Source organism: Varanus komodoensis, unplaced genomic scaffold (assembly GCF_004798865.1).
Source record: "Varanus komodoensis strain SLA01 unplaced genomic scaffold, ASM479886v1 scaffold3, whole genome shotgun sequence".
NCBI classification, from domain to species: Eukaryota; Metazoa; Chordata; class Lepidosauria; order Squamata; family Varanidae; genus Varanus; species Varanus komodoensis.
In genome coordinates this window covers 16916584-16928443 of record NW_025335761.1, presented here as the reverse complement: position 1 = coordinate 16928443, position 11860 = coordinate 16916584, and positions in this window count along the sequence as shown.

Here is an 11860-nt window from a genome sequence, read left to right as displayed (position 1 = left end):
TGCATTGGTAGCTGGCCCCAAAGGCTGAAGTTGAAGCTTATCCTCCAGAACTTGCTTATTTGATCTACAGCACTGATACATTGTTGTATAATCAAAAGGCTCACAAAGTAAAATAAAGCAAGTAATTGAAAACATAAGTAGCTGAAATGAAACAAGAAGGCTAGAACAGAATGGAAGGGCCTTGGAAAATGGAAAGACAGCAAAAAACAAAATGGGTGTCAGGCAAGTATCTCTGGGGAGGGCATTCTGCAGCAAGGGTGCCACCACTGAAAAGAATGTGTCACTAGTAGCCACTCAGCAGTGCCCAAACTCATTTGGTGAAATGGTGGCCACATTCCTACATTAGAGAAGCAGTCTTATATTGGAAGGATTTTCAGAAGACATTGCTCTGTTTGAAGACATCTCCTTTTTGAAGGTTGGAATCAGTGCAGCAAAGGGTCACTAGGATGGTGGCTGGTTTGCATGGTAAGCCGTATGAAAAGAGACTGAGGGAGCCGAGTCTTTTCAGCCTTGAGAGGAGAAGACTCAGAGGGGACCTGTTAGCAATGTACAGGTACATGAGGGGGTGCCACGCAGATGTGGGACATGACCATTTCTCCTCTGCAGTGGAGGGCAGGACATGTGCCAATGGAGCAAAGTTCAGGGAACCAAGATTTAGGGTGGGTGCCAGGAAGAGCTTCCTGATGGTTAGGTCCCCCTAGGTATGGAATGGGCTTCCACAAGAGGTGGCTGAAGCCCCAGTGGTGAGGGTGTTTAAGGATAGGCTGGACAGACACAGGGTAGGCATGTCATGAGTGGAGCTGGCTTGAGCTGGGGGTCAGACTAGATGGCCCAGAAGACCCCTTCTGACTCACTCTGTTTCTGTGAAGGGCTGTTCACTCCAAATCTGATGGAAAGCTAATAAGCCATAGGAAGGGAAAGTGGAAGCCTTGGAGTTGTCCATCAACAGCACTGGACAATAGATGGGGCAGATGCACAGGTGTCCCAGTCAGTCTTCTCCAGTGGGGTGAGATAGATAGCATTTCTACTTCAATGATGGCAATTATTCCCAAATTTGCTTCTATATGTATAAATTAACATATGTAAATGCCATGCCAATTCCTGCTGTACTTTTTTGGTGATGTATAGAAGGTCACCTGCCAGGTGAAGATACCAGAAAAAAGGCCAGTGAAGAACATCTGAAGGTTAAGGTAGGTTCATGGGGGGGGGGGGTGTCAATCCATCAGTTATCCTGGTCCCAAGCTATGCAGTGCTTTAGAGATTTAGAGCAGCACTTAGAACTGTAGCTGGAAATCAACTAGAAGAAAGAAAAGACAGCACTTAATTAGTCAGAAGCATTCTCTGATCTAAGCATGTCTTCAAGGAGTAGGAAACTGTCAATGCCCTCTTGAATCCTGGAGCAAAATTAGACACTTCCCTTTGAAACTCAAGACTTTTTCAAACTGCTTTTTAAGGCCATAGTCACCTGAATGCTCAGATCATTATCAGATCTGGTTGTAGCTGACTGTAAGCAAAGCTTTGTTTGTTAAATCCAGCTGCAAATGCTCAATGCTCTCAAGACTCCAGGTGTTCCCAGACAGAAGGTTCCTAGTGCTACCAATCAGAAAGTATTGTGCAGTAATTCCAACTTTTCTTTAACGGGTGTATAATGGTGAGATAAAAGATAGCAGAAGTGGTAAGATAAGTGAGAGGTCTATGAATGCAAGAAGATTATGACCATAGCTGGACCCCTGAGAAATTCTCTGAGTGGGATGGAGTGATGGGCACCATAAAAACTTCATACTAAAGCATTGTGCAAAACTGTACTTTAGCTCTAAGAAATCGAGCTTGCTTTTCTGTTCCACAGGGAACAGCTGTCCTGTCTTGTTCAGACCACAGAGAATAAACTCAGACAGAGTAGAAATCACTGCACGCCTTCACTGTGACCTCATATATCTGGGGTCCTGATCCCATGTTTGGATCTACCTGGGGTCCTGCTTCCAAACAGCATTCCCCTATAGAAGGTATGATATGGAATAGTGGTCTCTCTCTCTCTCTCCATACACACACAGAGATGCACACACTGCTGCCTTTCTCTGTTAAGTGCCCATCCTCTTTTCTATTGAACTGCACAAGCTCAATGAGCAAAGGCAGACCTGAAGAGAGTTCTCAGCAGAAAGATCTTTCAGCCTGAAATCCTCTTTCGCCTGTTCCCAGAGACACAAAAGAACAGCAGACGCCTTTGCTTTTCATGGGGTTTCAGTGTTTGATGTGTACTTCCACTCAGCCTATAATTGAGCCCAGCTTCAGCCTGCAACAAATCTCCCCAAGAGACCAGTCATCATTCCCATTCACAGCAGAGCGGAGGTAATTGAAGGAAAGGAATTCTCCGCTTTCAGCTCCGCTCGGCTCCTCCAGTCCAGTGCTGGGACTGCAGCTGTGTGGTGACCTTGAGCACTGGATGCACCAGAGCAAGCTGACGGGGGGGGGGGGGGGTTGCCAGGAGTCGCACTCAAACACTTTTGGTGGACATCAGGTTGGGAGAAGCCGAGCAGGAGCTTCTGGGCACCGTTGGTAGAGGTAAAATGAAGACAACTTCCATCTCAATGTCCAGAACTTGATGTTGTAGTACTATGCATTCACTCTTCCGTATCTTCATACCAATTGTGTTCAGATAATTGTTTCTTCCTTAGTGGGAATGTGTGAAATGGCTAATAATGTATGTGTTTACTTTGACACATTTGTTTTCTTTCTCTTTCTTTCCAGAGAGCTAGCTGAATCTGGAAAAAAGGAACCTTGCTACAACCAGGAACAAATCTTAAGGCAAAATGCTTTTCTTTTCATTTTCTAAGGCACTCAAACCATCCTCTTTCTCCTCCTTCTGACTCTCCAAGTTATTAAGCTGAGGTGGAAAGTTACATATATGGCTTCACAAGCCTCATGGCATCAGACCCTACAACTTCGCCAAACCTGATCAGCTCTTTTTTCTGTCTTTTGTTAGGGCTTCTTCCAGTGAAGACTAGCACTTCCTTGAAGGCGGAAACCCGGGGAAATGAAAACTCTTCCAATCCAAGGATCAAATTCAGTTTTGGAGAAACTCTAAGGCATGGCATTCCTGTAGCAGGTGGGGATGATGGTAAAATGGAATGGGAGCAAAGAAATGGTTTAGGGTTCTTATGGACAGCAACTAAGCCTGATTAGGAGAGGCATTATACCTTTTAGGGTGGCAAGAAAAAACCCAATGCCAGAAAACCTCCAAATGACCACTGATTAGGAGAAAAGGGTAGAGCAAGGAGAGGAGGGTATGGATCTCTGTGGGGCTCCAGAAGGCTGGATTTGGCCCACAGCCCTGAGATTGGACTTTTCTGCATTCACCTATTCCTCTTTTGCTGCACACATCAAGGTACCATTTACAGTGTGTACTTTACAATGTACATGCACAGTGCAAATCAAGGTAGCTGAGTGCATATTAGGTGTTGAGGCGGATGGCTCCCAGGACAGTGGGCAGTGTATCTACTGCAGTTTTCAGAATGAATTTTTAGGGAGCTCCCCATGATGCTGTTTGAGGAATAGGGTTCCACATCACAGATAGCACCTCTAAAGTTCAGACTCACGCTCTGAGTGGATTCATGGCCTCACTAACGTGAGAGCCATGGGCATCTCTGCTCCTACCTCGCCTGTACAAGAAAGTAGAACTTTGTTTTGCAGGAGAGGTGAGCAAAGGAATATCTCTGGGGTTCTGGCTGAGCTTCCAGGAGGCAATGGTGGGAAAGGGGATGCTGGGGTAACTGGGCCATAAATAGGAGAGCTCTGCTCCAGCAGGGGGCTCCACTCAGAGAGTCGAACTACGTGGCGGGTGCGGGGGGGGTCTCCTCTTTTTTATCTGCATCAGTTGCTTTTGCCATTGTTGCAGTGCGGTGCGATGGGCCTGACTTAGCAGATTCTTTGGGCAGCACGGGCCTGGGCGTGCATGAGAGAACTTTAGCACAAGGAGGTCAATCGCCGTGGCAAATGCAGTGTCTAGACCAGGGTTACATGTGTGAGGTTTGTCATCGCAGCTCTGGGCATGTCTCTTGTGAGCGAGGGAGTGGAGGTGGGTCACAGCCGGGGAAATACTTGTAGCTGTATCCTTATTGCAATGAATTGGGGAAGGGCGAGGCTAGACACACATTCTAAGCCAACGTGTTAAAAATATCTTGCTTTTAAATCAAGTTAATGAGGCTTGCCTGGTATGCTGACAGAGAGCCAAAACCTTCATTTTGCCACCAACTTGATTCTTATCTCTCTCCCCACCACCACAGTTTTTTAAAGTCTGTTTTAACCTGGGAGAGAATTTGTCACAGTCCATGGAGCATATCGTAAATTGGGGCGCAGGTTAGGCCTAATGCACAGTTAATTGGGGATATAACCTTTCAAAGTACTGCAAAGGAAATAATTCAGCATGAAACTTCCCCCCAAGCAATTCCCTCCTTTCTGTCCCACTGCTCTGCCACATATAAAAATGGATCCTTATAAGTATTAAATTTCAACTTTGCATAGACTTTCCACAGTCATGCCTCATTTTAAAAATTTTATTCCCATAAGGAGTAAACTTATTTAATGATTAAAATTCTTGAGTGGGCACTGCTCCTGGTTGCAATTAGGGGGGCTAACTTTTCATTTGGCCTCCATAGTCACACTCTTAGCATCAGCTTGATGAGCAGGCAAAAGCTGAAGATGATGTTTATTGCCCTGCTTTGAAAACTGTTGTTAAAAGCACAGGTTGCAATGCATAGGAGTTGCATTTGACTGGAAGTTTCCCAAAGTAAAAAGTTCTCCATTTTTGTGAGAAACAAAGGACTTTGTATTTAGGTCACAATCGTGTTGGCAAGTCTATAAGCACCCAGTCTCAGGGGCTTGCAGCCATCCATTGCATTTTGCTGGATGGCCATTTTCCTTCAGAGGAGGAGGTAAGGGATCTCCAGCAGCCTCGGGTTACCTGGTATCCTGGCTGCTCCACTCTCCTTTCTTCCCTGCCTTTCTCCCTGAGCCCTCTGACTCCTCTCTGGGTCAGCTTCTCTGAGGTTGCTTTCCCAAGAACAGCAATGAGCAGTGCAATTCTTTCCACACTGTGAGTGGGGAGAGAGCGCCGATTCTCCTCTCTCAAGCTGGACCACTGTTTTTGTCTCCAGATTATCTCACAACTCCTGAGACAAAGGATCGTTCCCTTAAAATAAAATAGAATGAGAGAGAAACTGATATGGAGAGGTTCCTCCTCCACACTGAGGTCTTTGGCTGCTTTGCCCTTAAAAGTCTGGGTTTGCGTGGCCCTTTTTTACCGCTCTGTGGCAGGCGGGCACATCTCCACGTGAGGAATAGCTGCATCCATGGGATGGGGCTGGTGCAGATGAGCGAGAAGTTCATTTCCATTTGTTTTTGGTATGAATTTGCCAGCAATTCACAACGTTCATCATATTTGGGGAGAAAGAACATGAAATGTTAAACCTTTGAATCTGGAGGAAAGCAAAAGTGACAGATTTGTCTGTCCCTAGAGAGAGCGGGTCAAGACATGTGGCAGACCTACTTGAATCTCTGTTCCTATGTTTAGTTAAACTGACAGGACAGCGTAATGCTTCTCATCTTACAGTAGAATGAAGTGGGGGGAATAGCTGAGCGGGCAACTTAGACATGACCCAGAATCCCTGGCAACCGGCTGAGGTTCTGTGGACGATGTCCAGAGGCCACTTAGCAAAATGAGATGACGAGCAAAGGTTCCCCTGGAAGAAGGGTGTTTTGGAGCTGCTGTGAGGTCCCTGGCGATCCACCAGGGCTCACCAGTGCAGAACTGGTCTTCTGGGCTGCTGGAGGCTTCACTGAGATGAGGCTTCCCCACCCCGTCAGTCATTGCCAGCAGCACCCTCATGGTGCCTGACTGCTGCAGAGCACCTAGCAGCTTTGGGCTATGCTGCTCAGGAGTAGCTGATCCCAGAGATGCATACGTAGACCCACGGGAAGGCGGGAAAGTGAATGAGTGAATGCCTGAGTTAGTTCAGGTGGCTTGGTAACTCAGATTCAAGGGCTGAGTGAGAGTTCTTGTGGAAATGTAGATGTTTGTCTTCTCTGGAGCCAACTGAAATAACAAGCCATAGGGAAAGGCATACAGCTCACCCAACAACAAACCGTGGGTTCTCTTCATGTGTTGTTTGTGGTGAGCAAGCCATGGCTTCTTAGCACAGCTGGGTTCAGACAGCACAGTAACCCACACTTCAGCAGCAAAAACCACAGGTCAACAAAACCCTGCTTCTTGTGTTGCCTAACCCTAGCGAATGAGTCAAAGCAGGCAAGCCCCACCACCACACCCTGCAGTGCGGTCTCTGGCAGCTGACCGGGTGTTCCTGGCCAAGCCACCATGCAGCACTGGCAGAGTGTGGTGTGGTGCACCCCAGGAACCTGTTTACTTGTATAATTAAACATATATCCTACTGTACTAGCCCAAGGGATGTTGGTGCCACCCAGGGTTCCTGAGGAGTTCAGTTATGCATACTTATTTCTGAAAGGGCAGGGACCCTGCTTGGAAATTCAGCAGACCGTACATGACAAGACCAGCCCCCATTCTGCTAGGCCTGGAAGGAGCTCTGAGGCGCTTGCCAGCAGCTGCAGGCTTCAAATGGTCCCTCTGCATTCTTGGACAGTGAGCTTCACCATGGTCTGCCCGCATAACTGAACCCACTCAGGGGAGGAGACAGACGGGTGTCAACTGAATCAGCCTCATCACTAAAACTGGGAGTTTCTACTGCTGGCATGCAAAGTCAGAGCAGGGAGTTGAGAACCTCCTTCAAAGTGCCATTTCTTACATTACACAACGTGGATGCCTGGCTGAGGTTTCGTCCAGACATGACATTTCCTTACACCTTTTCAGAAAGTAAAGCAGCAAATATGCTAGCCATGGGGCTCTTCACCTTGCAATGTCAGCCCAGGGTCTCAGATGCAAATTGGAAGCATACGTTTTGCAAAACTCCCGGGGTCAGAACAGGGTTTGCAAAAGATGCTTCAAAGATAGTAAATTTGCATTCCAGTCCTGCCAAGTGTGTTTTCTTGCTAAGATCAAACCCGAAGAGCAGCATTACCAAAGATAAAGGAGCAGGAGAGACATGAGGGATGAGTGACAGCACCAGTCACAATGAAACTGATCAGAAAACATGAGAAGTGGTCGGCACAGTCAGGAGATCATGATCAGAAACCCCGGTGGTAGCCAACTTTAATGTGGAGGGTGAACACCAGATTGGGGAGGTTTGGCTGGAAGGCAATTGAAGTAAAGGAGGGACGGGTACCACCAGCCGGAGAGAAAGAGGGGAAAGTGGAGATGGGACGATATCTGGGGAAGGGGAGGCCTCAAGGGAGTTTTTAAAAGAAGAAAGATGTGGTTTTTATTTAGAGGAGGAAGATCCAGACTCTGGAGGAAGGAATGAGAAAGGAGAATGAGGGCAGGTTAGGGTGGGACGAAAATAAGCCATGACTACAAAAGGAGAAGTCATGAGCAGAGCTGAAGATGTCTACTCAGCAGGAGAAGGAAAGGGAATGGAAATAGGAAGAAACACAAGAAAGGAGAGATAAGCATGCATGTGATATCTCACTATATCTACCTTCTTGAACCAGATCCCAAGAACTTAGGCTGTGAAGGAGGCTGTCAAAAGGAGGAGCAGGAGGTCTTAAAGGCAAGACAAAGGTACCAAGAAGACAGGGATACAGAACCTGGTGCCCACCAGATGTTTTAAACCCAGCCAACAAGACCAATGGTTGAGGATTGTGAGAATGAGAGAGATTCAGCTGCACTTGCCGAACCCAGCTCAGACGTATGTGTACTGTCAGTTTACCCCAGACTGTTTCTTGGTTAACAGCTCCCTCAGACCTATCGGACTCTAATTATAAGTTTGAGGCAGGAAAAACTTAGTATTTATAGTATAAAGGGAGCTTGGGACATGCTCACATCTTTACATCAAAGAAGCTTCATGGTGCAAATGATTTGAATGTTTTGGCATAAGTATACTGAGGGAGATTAAGAGCAAGGTGTGGTTAATCACATCAAATAATCTCAATAAGAGTGAATCAGTAGGAATGCTCTTAATACTGACAAGGTTGTTCTCATAAAATTGAACTTAACAGGCTCCAGGAAATTCACATTGGGGAAAAGCCCAAGAAAATGTTCTGGCTGTTTTACATTCTTTTGGAATAGGTCAAAAGTTATACACAGGTGTATACACACAGGTGGGTGTCATACACATAGACACACTATCTCGCAGAGGTGGAAATACATTTTTAATAGCTAGAAATTTTATTTCCAATGAATTAATCCTCGTGGAAGGGAAAGCATAATGAAAGGCAGGGGGTTGTAAATGAATGTATATTAGAGAGCTTGTATTAATGAAAATGAAATGCTAGGAAGTGAGAAAAAGCCACCTGCTACAAGGAACTGATCAATATGTATCTCAAAAACTACATTGAGAGCCAGTGTGGTGTAGTGGTTAAGAGTGCAGGACTGGAACTCAGACAATCTGGGTTCTAGTCCCGCTCAGCCATGGAGCCAACTGGGTGACTTGGGGCCAGTCACAGACTCTCAGCCCAACCTACCTCACAGGGTTGTTGTTGTGGGGATAAGATGGAGGAGGAGAATGATGAAAGCTGCCTTGAGCCCTTTGTAGGAAAAAGGCAGGATATAGATAGATAGATAGATAGATAGATAGATAGATAGATAGATAGATAGATAGATAGAATTGTAATCTAAAACATCTGGAGGGCACCACCCTCTGGGGAAGGTTCTGAGGGTAGCAAGAACAGAGATCTGCAAAAGCATCTCAGGGATATCTTACTGATTTCTGTCCTCCTGTCAGGCAAAAGCTCAGCAACTCAGCAACACAGGACTGAGTCAGACCAGGACTCCTTCTAGCTCAGTATTGCCAACACGGACTGGCAGCGGCTCTCCAAGGTTTCAGGCAGGGATTTTCCCAGGCCTGCCTGGAGATTCTGGGGATGGCAGCTGGACCTCCTGCATGTGAGCCCATGCTGTGGCACTGAGCCATGGCACCTCCCTTTTGAGCATGGTGCTTTGGCAAGCTTTTTAAGGACTCCAAGGCAGCCTTATTTTGTACAGAAGAGGACACAGAGGGGAGATCTCCTGGCATGGCCAGAAACCGCCCCCCCCCCCTTCCCAATAGCATTAAACCTTGTGCAACCTGAGACTGAAAAATTTGCTAGGGTAGGAAGTACTTCTTTCTACCTTACTTTCAGGTATGGAATGCTTTATTACTATGAGGCTGAGGTGTGCTCTCCATGAGAGAATGGATAACTGCCGGCCATACCAGGAAGTTTTTACAGCTTCTTTTCTGGGAACTCCAGCACAATTTACTCTGAAAACTCCTCCAACTTCACTCATAAAGCCATCCAGCTGCCCTAAATAACTGGAGGAAGAAAAGAAAGGTAGTACGTCATCATTCCAGTATGATTGATATTAAATCACTTTCCATTCAGGAGTCTCTGAGCAAGATATATTTCACTTTCTAACCTGAATAATATGGTGGTATAATTGAGCCAAAGGCCAACAGGCTAAAATACAGTGAGTTAAAAATTGACTGCTGCCTGGTCACACTCCCCTCTTCTCCAGATTCCTGATCAACCTGCAGTGATAGAAAGCGCGCAAACATTCCAGCTTCTGAGGGAGAATAGTCAGTCAGACAAAAATGAACACTGGTGCAACAGCTGTGAGAGAAGCTAAAAGTTAGTTTAGAGTGCAGCCCTCTCATCTCTGCAGCAGATGCTCATTAGCTTCTGAACTCAGAGGCTTATGAGCATCCGTAGCAAGGCACAAAGTGTGACTGTGACCATTTGAGCTGCTGCTGCTCTCTCCCACATTTTATCTAGATGGCCATTTTCAGCCATCTGGCTTTAGGGCCAACAATGTGGAGGGAAAGAACCCACAGTGTGGATTGGCAGAGGTGCAGCTTCACAGGCCCTGCCTCGTCCACCTCCCCAGCATGCCCTTTCCCCCTCTGAGGTCCAATTGCAACCTGGGAAGGCAGCCAGTGTGGTTCTTTCCATACTAGCAGCAAGGGGGCAGTGTGGTGGCTTGGACTTTGGAGTCTGAGCACTGAGGTCGGAGAACCTTGGCTAGATTCTGAAAAATCCTATGACCTCCCAGAAAATATTGGGAGGACCTAGGATTGCACCCTCAGTCTTTCAGGAAACAAGCCATCATACGCTGCTTAGAGAAAGTGTGAATGTTGGATTGCAGCACTAGCTTATCTAATTATTTAAAGAAGAAGATTTAAAGAAGAAGGTGATGGGCAGGGGCAAGGCATGTGGGAAACCTAACATAGAATCTAAAGACAAAAGGTGGCAGGAGGAAACAAGCTCCAGAAAAATTTGGGGCTCAGTTAGCAGGGTGGTTCAGAGCAGAAAAGCCAAGGCAGCCAAGGTGGCAGGATTAGGGGTAAAATTTCCTCAGGGCCCAGTGCCAGGCAGGGCCTTGTGGTGTTGGTAGGAAGCAGTGCAGGGTGACAAGTGGCATTTTTCATGCTGATTCAAAATAACTGGCTATCATTAGAGCAGGAAAAACCCAGGATGCCTGGCCAGAACAAGATGCTCTGAAGTCCACATTTTCTCATCATTCCTGTTCTTTGTAATCTGCTTATTTATGTGTTTATTATTTTTGGTGACTCATCAAAATGTGAATACACACACACACACTTAAAATGTGCATTTTAAAGTATATTTCTGATGATGATGATGTGATTGCAAGTTTAGGAATGTGGAATGTAGAGAGCCAGGATGGTATAGAGGTTAAGGGTGTGAGGCTGGCGCTCAGAAGATCTGGGTTCCAGTCCCTGCTCACTGGGTGACTTTGTCCCATTCACAGACTCTCAGTCCAACTTAACTCATAGGGTTGTTGTGAGGATACAACTGGGAGGAGAGGGCAATTACATAAGCCACCTTGAGTTCCTTGAAAGGAAAAAAGGTGGGATGGAAGATCAATAAACCAACCAACCAACCAACCAACCAACCAACAAACAAACAAAACCTTTCTGGAAAATTTGCTTCTATTCGTATTTGCCTTTGAGGTTGCAAATGGGACACGCTCTGGTGAAATGAACTCTGTGTCCATCCCTGGCCGCCGCCACCACCACCTGAAGCTTTTGGGATCCTGTTGGTCTTCACAGTCAGCAGCAGGCACTGGGTAGGGGATGAAGTGCCTGTCTTCTCTCATCCACCCAAAGTTCTGTGTCTTCATGAAGTGAAGGAGTGGGGGAGAGAACTGTGCTCCTGCAACCCTCAAAACTGCAGCATGGTGTTGGCACTGTAGCTTCTGAGAATCCTGTTGCCAAGTCTATGATGGGAGGCAGTGGATCAAACGGTCTTCAGCCCTGGGTCAGGTCTCTTCCATGAATGAATTGTGTAGCCAGACCATTGGCCCATTGGCCAATCTTCTACTGGCTACTCCAACAGGCAGTGGCCCTCCAAAGCTTCAAGACTCCTGTGGCTTTCTCACTCCTGTGAACAGAGAACCTCCTACCTGGAGTCGCCAGGTAAAGACCTTTTTATTTAAACATCATTTTAATTGTTAAAATATATGATCTGGCCAGGGCAACTTCTTCTTCCTTCTCTTTTCTCCTCCTATATTATTCATTTACTTATTTTATACTGTTATTTTTAATTTTATATTATTATGTTTGAAACTCAGTGTATTTTTTGTATTTTTGTATTGAATGGTAATTTATTATGTTCTATTGTATTTCAATGTATTTTATTGTGTTGTAAGCCACCCTGAGGCTTCGGCAAGGGGCAGCATAGAAATGTAATAATAATAATAATAATAATAATAATAATAATAATAATAATAGTAGTAGTAGTA